The sequence below is a fragment of the Acomys minous genome (assembly GCF_964271855.1).
Source record: "Acomys minous genome assembly, chromosome: 8".
NCBI classification, from domain to species: Eukaryota; Metazoa; Chordata; class Mammalia; order Rodentia; family Muridae; genus Acomys; species Acomys minous.
This window is the reverse complement of record NC_140489.1, coordinates 99,064,188-99,080,701: the sequence shown is the minus strand read 5'-3', so window position 1 is coordinate 99,080,701 and position 16,514 is coordinate 99,064,188. Positions and strand designations below refer to the sequence as shown.

Below are 16,514 nucleotides of genomic sequence, written 5' to 3'. Positions count from 1 at the left end.
ACCCACATCCTGTCTGGTTTGGTGACATGCTGTCCTCCACCTGCAGCTGTTTCTGAAGACACTTCTCAGGACTGAGTTCCTGTCGGCTCGAAAGAGAACAAGAATGAATAATGAAAACAGCCTTAGTTGGAGAGTGAGTTACCAGTTGGGAGAGAAAAATCCAGCAATTCATCAAAGAAGCCAAGAGTCTACTCTGTTGCAAAAATATCACTCACAAGAGAGGCTGGACGGAACAAAAAGGAGGGAGTTGGGTAAAGAGAGACCCCGAGACAGGCAGCGAACAGAGGGTGCATCACATATAGAGCATTAGGCAAAAGAACTTGAAAGATCTATATATGTGTGAGTAAATGGAAGAAAAGCTATTTATTGACTTAGGAAATGTCTGGTTTGGAGTTTTTTTTTCTCTGTAATGTCCCCAATGTATGTTGAATGGTTTTATAACAGGCAAGCAAATCTTATTGAAAATAGATGAATTTTAAGTCTTTATAGCTTTATTTTTTTTCCTCTACAATTTATCAGGGTAAAAAAAAAAATAATGTGTCTTCCTAGTTATGTCCCCATGAAATTTACCCGCTGTTTACAGACTGCAGCTACAGCCCATGCTAATGGCTGTGACAGTCCATCCCCAGCAGCCTACCTGCTGTTATCCTTGTTTGCCTGGGTCCTGCCTTCTCCGGCTGATCTTTTATTAATGATCTTGAAAGCTGAAGCACTATGGCATGAAGTGCTTTCACAAAGACAACAATGAGATGCTGGGGAGCCCACTAGGAGCCAATTGTCCTGGTTTCTGAGCTTTTGTCCTCTACAGTTTGGACTTCCGATGGCCAGCCTTCCTCAGTCAGTCTTGTGTGGTCCACTCTGCCTGCCTGAAGACATTGTTTTTGAGAGGTGTGATTTGTTCTAGATGGAGCTTGGATTGACTGATTTTATTCCGAACATGTTTAAATTGCATCGCGGTTGAAATTTGAGAGGAAAAAATGTTGGAAAGTTCATGATACTCTTACTTTATTAATTTTTTAAACTAGGGAGAATGATTATTCAAGCTATGATGATCCAGCAGCCTAGTTTGCGGAAGTTAAATTATCCGTCATCACTGTGTTAAATTCTACAAAATTAAAAATGCCGTCGAGTGGTTCCAGGATCCCTTTTTTTTCTTCTTCTTCTGAGTTACATATAGGGATAGTCGTGCCTCATGTTTTATTTATAACGTAGAAGATAGTGTGTGTTCAAAGAGTGTATTAAACACTAGAAAGAAATTCAAAACAGGGAGATTGTTAAAGAGTCAGCAACTGCTTGCTTGCTTCTGTCGGGCAACAACCAGGGCAGTTTGTAAAGAACTGCTCATCTTGGGGATCACCAACGCACACTTGGTGGCATAAAATGATGAAACAGAATCTTTTTTAGCATCCAACGAGGTCATGTGGTTCGTAGGCAGCTGTTGTCCTTTGAAATGGAGAGCGGAGACCTGACATCTCGTCCTCTCTGGCTGTCACACATTTAGTACATGTCTAGTTACCATGGTTTTGACAGAGCTGTAGTAGGCGGAGCAACGACAGGAGCAAAGTTGGTCACAGCGGGTGCAGGTGGCACTCCTGCACCTCCACATGCTTGGGGAAGTGGATGATCGCTTCTGATTTCCCCAGATGAAGCGATGGAGGACACACAGCGATTTGATGGCTTACAGGAGAAGAGAACAAACCCGAGATGTTCAGACTTTCACACTCTGCACACAGCACCGCTCCACGGGGGCTTTATTAGACACGGTGTCCTGAAGCCACCTCAAGTTCTTCGTTGCTACTTATAAAACTTTCTTGAGGACTTCTAAAAACTTTTTTAAAAAATCCTGTTGTCTCTCCTCTAAGCATCTGCAAACAATCAACACCTCTAAAATGAAGTTCACCCAAAATAGAAAGGCCTTCCAGTAAGACGAAACCATAAAGAGCACACCTGGCACACTTGAGAAAAAAAAATCCATTTTGATGGTTTTAAATTGGTCTTCAGCATTAGACATATTTAACATGTTATAGATGACCCCAGAGTCACCTCCAGGCTGTCAAATGTACCTTTTTGAAGACTTACATCATACAGTTTATGCTGATGCGATTTCCTGAAAGGGAATCGACAGGAATGGCTAAATCTGAGAAGTAACACAGCGATTTTTAAAAATGCGTCGCCCCCCCCCCCCACACCCACCTGGAAACGAAAAGACTCATCGACATAAGTGCCTGTGCCGTGGCCATCCGGCTTTGGCAGAGTGCTTGGCGATCTAATTGGATGGCTTCTAATCCAGCCCTCTCTCAGGCTTCTCACCGCCTGCCTCTACTCAAGAGCTCCAATTGATTGGACAGTGATGGGTTATAAGGATTTTTCTCGGAAAGTATGTCCCTAGGCTTCCATACATCAATAGCAGAAGGAACAGGGCCTCCACGAGTGCCATTCATTGTTCTTGAGAATTATACTCCCAGCTTCTCATAATGGGTAGAAATGATTTCAGTGTCTCCTTTGTTGCTTATCGACCAGCTCCATCTGTTGCTGTCCTTCAGTTCCTTCAGAATCCTCTTCTCCTATCCCCACCAGAAGTCCTGCTTCCTTCTCTCACTGTAATTATCTTCTCATTACTCCTAATAAACTATCCAGGATACGCTGACACTAAAGTATAACTCGATTCTTTCTTTCTTTTTTTTCTTTTTCTTCTTCTTCTTCGCTTTGATTCATCAAACAAGTATATACTGGCCCTGCCTTACACAGTTTCAGACATTGGTGATACATCAGTGAAGAGAAAGCCCTCTTGAAGTGCATGCTCCTGGGGAGAAGGCAGACAGCGAACATAGTAATTAGAAGGTCAGATTGTCATAAGTGCTATAGAGAAAAATAAGATGGGGTGGGAGCAGAGATGCATGGGGTACCATTTTATTTTCAGCAATCAAGCAAGGGCTTGATTTTGAGAGGATGCTTGATTAGAAATGGGAAGACTGTGGGTTAAATCTTTGTATATAACCGGGTCTGGGAGAGTGGCTCTGGCAGCTAGGCCAGAAATTGCATTCAGGAGCTGATCACGGCTGAGATGGAGAAGGAAGCAGGGAGGAAGAAGGATGGAGATGAGGCTACCTAGAATGTTAGATCATGCAGGGTCTTGTATGTCATTAGGAGAGCTTGGACACTCACTGCAAGTGATAAATCTGGACTCCGGATGGGTTTAAGACAAAAGGGGAACAAACCTGGCTTTCATTTTGAGAGAATTATTGGAATTGCTAAGATAAGTACAGATGGTCCGAGAGGACGGGAGACAGCTGGGAGACCTGCTACAGTAGCCTAGGAGGAAGATGAACGTGGTTTCTACTGAGCAGAAATAATGGAGGCCGCAAAGTCAGTTGACTCTGAGATGTTAGTTATGATGATTCCATTAAGAAAGCTTGAAATTAACAACTGTGGATGTTTAAAGTTCTCCAGCTCTTCCATTTTTTTCCCTCAGTGAGAAAATTTCAGGTTATCTTATATGCCCTTGACTCTCCAACTTCAAGTCAAAGCTACATGATACCAACAAAGAAACAGAAAATGAGATGAGTGATTGACAGTCCTAAATAGAATTTAGGTATCTGAGGATGGGAGGTTGCCCAGGCTCTTCACATGTGCGCGCGCGCGCACACACACACACACACACACACACACACACACACACACACACACACACACACCCCTCAGGATGACATAGATGAGTAAATGATATGGACACACTGAAAGCACTTAGCACAGTGACTGGCATGTGAAGAGAATTCAATAAATGCTGGCTATTACCAAAATTGTTTTAGGTTACTGCACATACTTCTTTCTATGTCGTCAGTGAATGGCTAGAAAATTCTACTCTTTCCTCAGTCCTGAACCTTTATTTCTCAGCCTCTGAAACTGTTTATTCTAGCCACCCTCACATCTCTGATACATTCCTCCTTTTATACTTGGAGCCACATTTTGGGTTTAAATGATAGAAAAGAGAGCAGAGCTAAATAGATCCATGTGAAACTTTTCCTGGGATGCTCTGACCACAAGGAAGTCCATCAGTGACTCACCAAAAGAAACTAAGAGTGGCAGCAAATTCAGGTAGACTTTCCACCCAAAGTTCATTTCTACATCCTTGATACAAATAAGGGAGTCTGGCTTACAGAGAGTGGCTTTGACTGGGAAGAGTCTGAGCTAAGTTATAGGCAGCTCATTGTTTGGCTTTGACTGCTAGGGAAAGGCAGGCTTGCTGCATGCTGCTCCATCTAGTTTGCATGTTTATAGCTATTGTATTTTTAATTCTAGACCAGGGGTGAACCCCAGGTCTCTACTTACAGCCGTGATTTGCTTTGCTGTGAAAGCACAAAAGAAAAATCTGATTACTCTAACTCCTTTTCGGGTGGTCTCCCATGGTCTCACCAGTGTTTTCAGGCTCAGTCTGTTCATGCTTTCCTTTCCCAGGACCGCCCACATTACCCTGCACTTACACCCCAGAAAAAGTTTTAAAGAATTAATCAAGATTATTTCTCATTATATTCGTGGCCAACCCAGAAGCCTATTTACACCTGTTTTCTTAGATTTTTAGATCTGTGCTGATAGTCGTTTAGTTCCTCCTATCCATATTTTTGGTAATTTCTCTTTCCCATTCCCACCTGTCACTTCTACATCTGTCCTTCCTTTTTATCTGACTGCAGGTACAGGGAGGCTCATTAGCCCATCCCACCAATGTCTTCCAGTTCTGGCTTGCTACTAGGTAAGGCAGCAGTGCAGTTCTCAGCTCTTGGTTTCTTCTCTACCTCTTAGAATCTGGCTGTAGGTCCTCACTGCTTTACCTTTCAGCCTCCTTGTGATGTAGGCAATTTGAGAGTGAGTGCCTGCAGGAAGGATCATGGCCATGACTCTCTTTGCTAATAAAACTTTTTGTACTACTTTAGGATGCCACTAAATCCTGTAAATGTCCTCATGAGCCTCAACTTTGTGTCCTTGAACAGAGGCAAATGTGTGTTACCTGGGCACATTGGCTCTATTTCATGCTGTTCATCCTCAGAGACCTAAACTTCCCAAATGGACCTACAGTCTCCGAAGCTGGCTGTGACCATTTCAAGTCCAGGCTGATGGTTTGTGCTGTGAACCTGCCCACACCTGGGGATTCGTCCATGATCACAACAATGCACTGTTAGATTTTTCTTTCCATTGCGAGTTTTATGATTGCCTGATGACTGTACTTGTATTCTCAATGCATTCCAAAGAGGACTCAAGTGCACTAATGCACACTCAATTTCTATTCAAAAAAGAAGATAAAAGAGGGTCCTTAGAGAAGCATGACAGCATTAAGAATTATTACAGAGTCTGAGACTTTTCTTCTAAGGTGTGGCATTGATATCCTGTAATTCTGATTTTAAAAAAAATATAACTTCTATTTTTGTTCTTTTTGCTTTAGTTCCTTTTTAAATAAAGCAGAGCATTTAAGCATCACTTTATAAAGTACATTTATGCAAAGTCTATTATTTAAATAATGCCTAAAATATAGAAGACTCCTTTAGAAGGAGACAAAAATAAACTAGTTTTCTGTCTTCAGGGAGGTTTCTATCTACTGGCATAGAAACAAACATAAAATAATTAACTTGTGATTATGCTATTGGATTTATCACTATTACATAGCCAGGTTTGGTCTGGCCAATAGGCAGTATATTTAGACCAGTAGGAAGAAGACTGATGAAGCTTCTGACACCTCTCTTCCTCTTTGCTGGATGAGCAAACAGCTTAATCTGCAGCTTCTCCACCTGTCTTCTAGGGAGTGCCAAGAAGTCCCCGCCCATTCCTCCAACTCCCGCCAACTGTGCTGGGCTGGGTCTGTGAACTGATTGCATATGTTACCCAAGAAATTATTGGGATGTCAAATGGCAGTGTCATCTTCCTGGCAACCCATTCTTGAGCAGATTGTGATGTAGTAACCTGCAGGCACATCATTCAAAATGCCGGTTCCACTGCTGGTCCATCTCCTGCTTCCACTCTTCAGGCACAGACCCCCACCTGGCAAAACAGAGGCACAGATAGACCTAGAGTTCTACATCTTTAGCCTTTTTTAAAAAAAATAGCAGATGCTTAGTCCCATGTGATCAGTGAGCCTGATCCCAGCCACAGGTCAGGGCATGACTGGCCCCTGTCATTGCCTCTCTCTTTTGAATATAGTGTCGTGGGCAGACATCTGCTTGGCTTTGTAATACACTTCACAACCATGCAGAGGAAGGGCTTGTAAACTTACTAAACTAGAACAAACCTTGACTTTCATATTTTCAACCACAAAGTAAGCAAATACTTAACATATGTTTTCTTTCTTTCTTTCTTTCTTTCTTTCTTTCTTTTCTTTCTTTCTTTCTTTCTTTTTTTTTTTCAGGAGAATTTCTCACTTCTTCCCTGAAGACATCAGATACTTTTTCATCCTCGTCTCTATTCTTGAGGTGATTGCGTTCATGTACTGCCCCGGGTTTTCTTAAGTCTCTTTGATGTAGACTTAGTTTGATATTCCAGATGAATATTGTGTTTATTTTATTACAGGAAAACATAATTCTCTTCAAAAGTCAACAAGCATGTTTGAGCTCTTCAAAGCCTGCCTTATGCACATGGAGCATGAAAGCCTGGCTTGTTTAATTCATTGTTACGCAATCCTCCATGAATTCACTTGGAAAGATGGCTAGTATACATCAAGTGTAGTGCTCTATAAACAATATGAGGGTAGAAAGACAATAAAACATCTTGTTGATGAGAAATGCACAGCCCCCAAGTAAGAGTAATTGAAAGCTGAGAAAAGTTGAATTTAAATACCAAGGAGAGACACTCAGAAAATTTGGTTGGGAAATGTATGTTTAATTAACATTTTACTTTTTTTCTTGTCTGCAAAGTTCAATTTTCACAAATTCATGTTTAACATTAAACAAACAAACAAATAAGCAAAGCCCCCATGCACCCTATTTGGATAGGGAGAAGCTTTTAGAATCATTCTAATGTGAATGTAAATGATGATTTGGTGACCAATGTTGTTTTTGAAGATTTACTTGATTGGCTTTAGGAGTTTTTCTTTTTTCTTGATATTCAAAGTTTAAACCTAAGAGCTTAATTTAATAAAAATTTTAATGTGGTGTCTTAATTCTAGACATTTAAAATAATATACCTTTCATCAATTTTAGATGAAAATAAGGTTGTATAGTGATGACTCAATTTAGAACTGAAGGCATTCTAGTACTAGATGTGAAAATGGTAGATGAGCAGAATTGTGAAAAAAAAGAAAACCCAACCAATCAACCAAACAAACAAACAAAAAACCAAAATAACCAACCAACCAAACAAACAAAAATACCAAACAACCAACAAAATAAAACTACAACAACAAATTCACAGCACCATTTTTATTTCTGCCCTAAAATATAAACTAAATGTCCTATGAAAGAAAAAACAAACAAGCAAAAAGCAAAACAACAACAACAGCAGCAGCAGCAGCAGCAGCAACCTCTGTCTCTCCTCTACTTTTGCACCTCTGGGGCACTGACTGTCTCCTGTGAGCAGGAGAGAATACTACCTTGTTTCTCACAGCTTGTGGGGCATACACCAGAGCAGCACATAACAGACGCTTTTTAGACCCTGGGATCTAGGCATATTACTTTAAGATTCTCCTTTCTCTCATCTCAAACAGTAGAAAGAATTCTTCCTAGAATTCCTCTGCTGTTCTTTTGAACTCCTGGTCCTGACTGTGACTGGCATAAATTATGAATTAGAGGCATTGTGTGTCTGATAAGAGCATGATTGCCCTGTGCTGACTTGGGGCATCATGAAAAGTTGTGAATTTTGAAAGTAGGATAAAGAGTTTTACAAATACATATAAACAAGCAAACAAATCCACAGCCTGATGAGGGAAAAAATGTTCTTAACTCGTGAGGTTTTCATTGTGGAAACTGTGTACTTGCCAACTGTAGAATCAGAGGTTTGCTGTTCCTTGCAATGAATCCTGATGACATTTTACCCTAAATTTATAGAGAGAATCTTTTTTTGTTGATTTCTTTTATTTCCAAACAAATGGAATCAGAAAACCTTGACTAGTTAATGCTGAACTTTGGCTCCTTCTTCATGAAAAGGCCCTTTTCTAATTACTCATCTGGGACACACTTTTTTTTTAAATTTTTATTTATTTATTTATTTATTTATTTATTTATTTATTTATTTTACCTTTTATACCCCGTTATCCTTTTCCTGACTTCTCTCTCCTGTTCAAACTTTAAATATCAATTTAGGTTAGGCCTCTAGTGTATTATCATAATCCATGGTATCATGAATTTGTTTTTATATCTTTTCCACATTTTAGCAGCAGTATGTTGAGCTAGTTCATAGAAGCCATTCAGAAATACTAAAGAGAGAAAAGAAAGGAAGAAGCAGGCAATGAAAGGACTAAGAAAGGGAAAAAAGAAAAGAGAACGAAAGAAAACAACTCTGGTTAAATCAGGCTACTTTCCTTCTTCCCAATTTTCTTTGTATTTCTGTATTTACGAAATAACCAGAAGTTAAGAGGGCTGGCTTCTCTTCCACAACACTCACTTTCTGTTCCCAGCATTCACGCTGGGCCATTCGGCAGCTTACACCCCCTTTATAACTCCAACTCCAGGGGATCCAACACCTTCTTCTGGCCTCTGTGGGCACAGGCAACTATGTGGCACGTACACACATAAAAATTGAACCTTGAAATTGTATTTTTAAAATAATAGACAAATGTCACTACAAAATTGTTAACAAAATGTACAGAATTGAGACCTAGAAAATGGTAGCATTTGGAATTATGTGGTAGTGTATGGTGATTCATAATAGTATATGGTAATATATGGTAGAAACGTCGTCCTTTAATAACTCTACATGTATATATGGTCATTTTTTAAAATCATTCTATAAGTGTTTGGGTAGAGTTGAATTAATACGCCTACTTGTCCACTAATGACTATCAGGATGGTTTCCATTATTGTCATCTTCAAATATCACTGCAATAAATATCTGTACACATGTCAATATTTATGTAGAGGAATTATTACAAAAGAATTGGTGTGTCCAAGCACGTGAGCTTTGATCTTTAGAAACATTCTGCCAAAACGCTTTCCAAAAATGATGGTGTCAGTTTCTAACATTGCAACACTTTCATCATTATTTACTACACCTGACATTTTCAAACATAATTTGCCTTCTGGATCAGTTTTATGGATTAAAATTTGTTTAATTTTACTTTAATTTGCATTAGGGAGATAGACTATAATTTTATTTATCATAACTTATAATTTTTTTTACCTATCTAATGCCCTTATTTACTTACTTTGGTTTTCTACTGTATGAAGGATTTTAGTTTTGTTATACACTCAATAAATAATTTCTTTTACTTATTTACACGAATTTTCAGGGAAATCTCATAAAATTCAATGTTTAATGCAATTTCTTGGCAGTTGATGATGTGTGTGTCATTTCATAGCACTTCTGTGTCATCAAAAATTAGACAGAGCCCTTCTGTCCCCAATGGTTCTGTGTAACAAGGATTTCACACTACTTTAGTCCCAAAGGGAATCCAGTCCTACATGTAAAACATGCAGTAATTCATAATGCTGAATAGTTAATGAAATTGTGCACCAGCCTGGATTGATTTGATATGCACGTACCGCTTTCTTCCTGGTGAACTCCTTGGTTTTCAGGAAAACATGATAGTGATTCTGACATGCCCTTCATGGTTTAGCAACTTCCTTCCAGGGAGAAAGATGCACCTGCAGATCCTGCTTTCATCTGGTCTGGTGTGATCAGAACCCTCATCATGTCCTAGCTAGGAAATTCTCATCAGGGTAACACACTGGGATGAGGTTTTCTATTTAAGTTGTGTTTCAGACTGCTGGGTCAAAGGATATTTATTATATCTGCAGGTGCATTTTCCTTCTGCTTCTGTTAGATTTGAATGTGAGATGTAAAATTTAGCCAATTTACAGCCTCTTTAAGGGACTCCATTAACTCATTACTAGTCTGGGAAATTATCTCCACCTGCATCCATCTTTCTGCATTACCAAGTGCCATTTTTTATTATATAAATACAGTGAAAATACATAGTTTAACTTCTTTTATTAAGGAAATCCCTAGGACTCCCTATAACTAGGAAAATAAAATAATTACTGATGCCAAAAATAAAATCCAAGTCCCTTATAAGGCCCAGGAGGGGGGCATTTATTTATGACATAAATATACTAATTCTTTATTGCTCCTTATGCAAAATTCAAACTTCTCTGTCTGTATTGTAAGACTATAATTGGGCCCTCCCATATCACTTCCTACCTACTTCTTCTGTGTTACTTTGTTAAGATGCAGTTTATGGGACAGAGGGGAGGACATCCTATTGGGACTCTAGGTGAGAGAAGCATGGAAGAATGGCAAAATAGAAGGATCCAGAGGGTCCTAGAAACCTACAAGAAGAACATTATGATGGGAAGATCTAGGCCCAGGGGTCCTTCTCAAACTATGGCACCAGCCAAGGACAATATGTGCAGTAAACTTCAAACCTCTACTAAGATCTAGCCAATGGACAGGACATTCTCCACAGTTGAGTGGAGAGTGGGGTCTGACTTTCACATGAACTCTGGTGCCCCATATTTGACCACGTCCCCTGGATGGGGAGGTCTGTTGGCACTCAGAGGAAGGATAGCAGGCTACCAAGAAGAGACTTGGTACCCTATGAGCATATACAGGGTGAGGAGGTCCCCCTCAGTCACAGTCATAGGGGAGAGGAGTAAGGGGAAAATGGGAGGGAGGGAGGAATGGAAGGATACAAGGGATGGGATAACCATTGGGATGTAATATGAATAAATTAATAAAATTAAAAAAGAAAAAAGATGCAGTTTATATACAATAAAACTCAGCATATCTGTGATGGCTTTTCTTGGTTGTCAACTTGACATACTTGGAGATAGGTAAATTTAGTTGAAGAATTGTCTCCATCAGATTGGTCTATCTATGGAGTATTTTCTTGATTTGTAATTGAGAGAAGGTCCAGTCCACTCTAGGCAATACAATCCCTAGACTGATGGGCCTGGGTTATGTGAGAATAGTAGCTGAATGTGAGCCCAGAAGGAGTCAATAACCAGTCTTCCTCCACTGTTTCTGTTACAAGCTCCTGCCTTGAGTTTCTGACTTGATTCTCCTCAGTCAATGGAACAGTGAGACAAAGCACACCTTTTCCTCCCCAGGCTGTTTGGGGGCAGTGTTTTATAGCAACAGAAACCCACGCAACATTGGAACATGAAATTCAGCCATCTTTCTATAATTATATATAGTCTTGCAACCACTGTCACCTTCAGGATATAAATATTGAGTGTTTGTATCACCCCAAAATGTTTTTCTGTGGGTCTCCCCATGCTAAAATAACCAGAAGACTCCAGGAAAACAGTGTTCATTTACCTTCTTCTTTCAACTTTTCCAGAATTTCATAAGTATCAAATCCAATTGTGAATAGTCCTTTGTTTTTGTCCCATTTGCTTAGTGTGGTTTGTGGTTCACACCGGCTGTCCCATGTACCAAAATCTTGCTCTTAGTCCCAAGTATAGTCAGCTATGTGAATAAACCACCATTCCTTTGTTCATCAGTTGATGGATATATGCTTTTATCCCCAATTTATGGTTATTCAGAAACAAATTTCTATTAATCTGTCAGTGGAACCATTTTGCCATATGTGTTAATATGTTTAAGCACCTAAAGATGCAGTTCTCCAAGTCACCAGGCAAGAGTCTTTCTGCAGTAGGAACTGGTGAGCTGATTTGCAGATAACTGTATAGTTTGCATTCTTGTCATCAACATGTAAGAGTTACGGTTTCTCTAAATGGTTCCAAGCACCTGCTATTGTTAGTCTTGTTAATTATGGCTATTTTACTGCAAATGTAATGATGCCTCACTGCAGCTTTAATTTACATTTTACTGATGACTAATGATGTTAAGCATCTTTGCCTGCACTTGTCAGTCATTTGTCTTATGTGGTAAAGTGATTGTCAAGTCTATCGCCAATTTGAAAATGTGAATCATGTGGATTTTTATTATTGAGTTGAAATAATTTATCTGTTGTGAATGTGATCTTATCTGAGGTATGTACTGTGAAAATGTTCTTTGTCTGTAATTTTAAAAAAAGTTTTCTTAAAGTATCCTATGAGAAGCAAATGTTTGTAATTTTGAGAAAATACAGTTTATTTATTTTTACTTATGGTTTGTGATTTTTCTATGCCACGTCACAGGAACTTTATCCAACTAGATTATAAAGATTTTTTTTTCATTTCCTTACATAGCTTTAGATTTCATTCTTCTATTCAGCTCCAGAATCTATTTCAGGTTAATTTTTGCCAATTGTTTGGGAGATTACAGATCAATGGTTAACTTACATATGCATTTTTACCATGAGACAGGGGTTCTCTGTGTAGCCTTAACTGTCCTGGACTCGCTTTGTAGACCAGGCTGGCCTTGAACTCACAGTGATCGCCTGCCTCTGTCTCCAGAGTGCTGGGATTAAAGCTGTCCACCACCACACCCAGCTTTACCATGATCTTTATTTAGTTGGAGAGAATTATTCTTTTCACTTTGTTACCTTAATGGTAAAAGTGTAGTGGTGTTGAAAAAGTATGCTAGTACATTTCTGGACCCTCTATACTGTTCCAGTGATCATTGCATGATTTCCTCTTGTGCATGATTTAATCGTAAACTGTTTTGCTCATTTCATCACAGCCAAAAGCATAGGCTTGAACGTGTGGCTTTGCTATGTGTGTGATGCACTTCGTTATCTAGATTTTTGCAAATGTGGTGTATGACAAAATTGCCTAAGGTCAAATTGTATTTTGTTTTGGGCTTTTTTTTTTTTCAGATGGTATCTCCTTTGTTCAAGAGTGCAAACACACAATCCTCTTTCTCTCCTTCCCTCCACCCCTCAGTCCACTACACTCTACCTCTCCCTCTCATTATAATTTGGGTTTCAACTTATAATAAGAGATTGACTTATCATTTTTAAACTTTATGATGGATTCATTGGGGCACCAAATTCATTTGGCGCATTATATTTTTTATTTATTATGAGTTTTTTGAGATGGAATCTCACCATATATATATATAGTAAATTTTGCATATACATCCTCTCTCTCTCTCTCTCTCTCTCTCTCTCTCTCTCTCTCCCTCTCTCTCTCTCTCTCTCACACACACACACACAGTATATACATATATATATATATAATATATATAATTATCTTAATTCCAATAAATACATTAAATAAATAAACTCTTTTGGTCACTGATAATCATAGATTTATAGAGCTTAAATTCAGTGGTGTGAACTTTCTAATTTTAGTATTTTCAGAACTGATTTTTGTTGTTGTTATATGTTGCTTGAATTTTGATATAAATGATAAAATCAGACAGGCAAGATGGCTTAGTTGGTAAAGGCATGATGGAATCTACATAGTTGAAAGAGAGAAATGACTCACACAGCTTTTCTGTTCCACATGCACACTGTGACATATGGACACCCACCAAAGTAAATAAATATAATTAAAATATAAATAAATAGATATAAGTTACATATAAATTTCCATTAAAGTAAAACAAAACAACAACAACAATAACAAAACAGACAAGTGAGCAAACACTATCTTCCTTTACGGCTTTAGGAAGTACCAACAAATATACAACACTGAGTGTCTGTATCTATGAACATAGCATATATGCTCATGTAGTGCTGTCTTTAGATTATTTCAATAGAATCTTATATTCTGTTCATCATGGTCATGTTTTATTTCTGTAAATTCCATAACCTTTCTTTTAGTTTTTACCCATTTGTCAATTTTTCTTTTGACTAGTCACTGTACAAATCTTTTAATCCTTTCATTTTTATGATATTCTGAATATTGTGAACTTTATAATTTTGGCTCTTAGGTTTTTCTTACTATCTTTGGAGATTTTTGAGCTTGCTTTTCAGTGTCTTCAAGTCATATCTTAAAAACTCTGGTTTCAAATATAGTAAGTCAGGCTCAAGACGGTGTCATTTTTATGATTTATTTTAGTTTTAATTATGTACATTGCTTGTGTCCATGTGCAAGTCTGTGCACATGTGAGTGCAGGCAGGTGTGACAGGCAGGAGAGGCTGTGAGAGTCTTTGCAGCTAGAATTAAGGGTGCTTGTTTGCTGCCAGGATGTGGGTGATGGCAACTGAACATGGGTCTTCTGCAAGAGCAGTAGTCAGTCCAACTGCTGAGCCATTTCTACAATTCTTTGCGGGCAGTATTATTACTATTATCATCATGGTTGTTGTTGTTGTTACTATTATTATTATTATAAGTTTTTTGAGACAGAATTTCTCTGTGTAGCCTTGGCTGTCCTGGAATCACTTTGTAGACCAGGCTGGCCTCGAACTCAGAGATCCACCTGCCTCTGCTTCCCTGAGTGCTGGGATTAGAAGTGTGTGTCACCATGCCTGGCAGAAGGCAGTATTATTTTGAGCAGCCTTGCAGACACTTGTGTATCATCATGTCCTTTACTATTCTTCACAGCTCCTTGAAAACTCTGGAACTTCAATATCCTTCTGTCCTTCCGGGATTCCTTCCCAGCCTCAGGTAAGTGCCTTACAATATATCAAACCACTCAGACCCACGTTCAAGGATTCCCTGCTGATTTTCAGAAGGGATGTTTCTATATAATGTCTTCTCCTTTGGTATTTTAACTTGCAAATTCTAGTGTTTTTGGTTTCCAGGAAGTCGGCCCTTTATTGCCTCAACCTAGACGAACTGTTGGTCAAGAATGGGTGCTGAGGCTGCTAGAAATGTAGTTCCAGCCTCTTCTAGGTTATGACAGGGGCAGTGATAGCTTAGTTGTTTGCCTCTCCTCAGAAATCATAGTCTTGTGTTTCATGTTCAGTTCCTTTAAGATGTTTGATATATGACTTACTCAGTTTCTTGATTGTGGAAAGTTCAAGAGTTACTTCATCATGGCCACTTTTAATATGTTTATTCTGCACCCAAGACACATGGGCTGTCCTCCATTGGTAATTATATAATTATCATGTTTACATATTTTTAATATAAATTCACTATTAATGTTTAGGCTCAAACACTTTTTCTTATATATATAGTATACAACTTGAAAGAACATATTATTTTTTAGTTTCTTCGAAGAGTACTAAGATATACTGATGTAATAATGGTTAGAGAAATGCATGGCAAATATTAGAAAACCACCCATAGCTAACTTTGGTATATTTATTTTACAGAGAAATAAAACTGTAAAGTTTTAGAAGTTCCACAACCATGCACTTTGATTTAAATCAACATAAGTGCGCGCGCGCGCGCGCACACACACACACACACACACACACACACACACACACACACACAGTAGCTTAACTTTCAATGAAGGAACTAGGGAATAATAAAAAATAGATAAATGGAGGAAGCTAGGTGGGAAATCTTCATCAATCAGATGAAATTTAAAAAGAAACTAGTGCAATGATATGTACAAACATGCTCAAAGTCATGGAATGGGATGGGTGTTCAAGAAATGCTCATGGTTTGGCAAACATGAGTGATTGCCAGGGAGGGATGGACGGAAAGGCCAACCAACACAGCAAGAACATCTGACGTACTAAGCCAGGGTATTAGGTCATATACTGTAGGCTTTATAAAAGACTACAGTAATTGGAGCAAGTTCTGGGGCAATAAAGACAAATATACCCCAGAGAGTTTTGGTCCTTTGGAGAAGGCAATGAAAGGGGCTATTTGACTCAGTGACATTCAAATCTTGCTTCCTGTCTGGCAAGGCGCTTTAAGGCTGCTCTAAAATGTGCTTTGCTATTCAATCACAGCAATGAGACAACCGTGCACATTGCCTGCCACAGCTCCCCATCATTCCATGTCCCTCCTAAGCCAACCACGAGACAGTGACGTCTTTGCCAACACTAGCACTCTGTTTATCTCTGAATCTTACCTCGTGTCTCCTTTTCATAAGCCCAGGTTTGATTTGAACTCAGCCAGCCGGCTTCTTAAAAAAAAAAAAAAGAAAGAAAGAAACAAAACAAAACAAAAAAAAGAAAACAAGCAATGCTGCTGCTGTGTCACAGGGATAGTGAACAAATATAGAACCAGCACCCACTCTGGCCTTTCTATGGCTCCTTGAACTAAGCCTGCTAAAAAAAAAAAAACTGATCTTAATACTGAAGGAAAAGGATGTTGCTACAGAAGTGATTGACACTGAAACATAAACATCTGTGAACAGATTGCTGAGGGTGTGGAACTAGTTCGGCATATTTGGTATGTGGAACAGTTCTGAAGTCTGAGGCTGGAAAGTCTGCTGTGACAGGCACACCAAGGAGCCCGTCTCCTAACACCCCGATATCTAGATGTGCAAGCATTCCTCTACAGGGAAAGCCACACTTTAAAAATAGGATTAAATTAGAGAAAGTGAGATGGTAGATTATTCTGGATCATCTACTGAGACCA

At 38.9% G+C, this 16,514-nt stretch overlaps 1 long non-coding RNA gene across 1 annotated transcript in view; it reads left to right on the top strand.

Moving 5' to 3' along the window:
- Nucleotides 1-6,385: 6,385 nt before the first annotated feature.
- The window catches only part of LOC311602978, a 32,208-nt gene continuing 22,079 nt past the window's right edge, over nt 6,386-16,514 (top strand). The window contains exons 1-3 of the long non-coding RNA XR_014780908.1: nt 6,386-6,455; nt 6,553-6,778; nt 14,574-14,636. This is a non-coding gene — a long non-coding RNA (uncharacterized lncRNA). The remainder of the gene's footprint in view (nt 6,456-6,552; nt 6,779-14,573; nt 14,637-16,514) is intronic.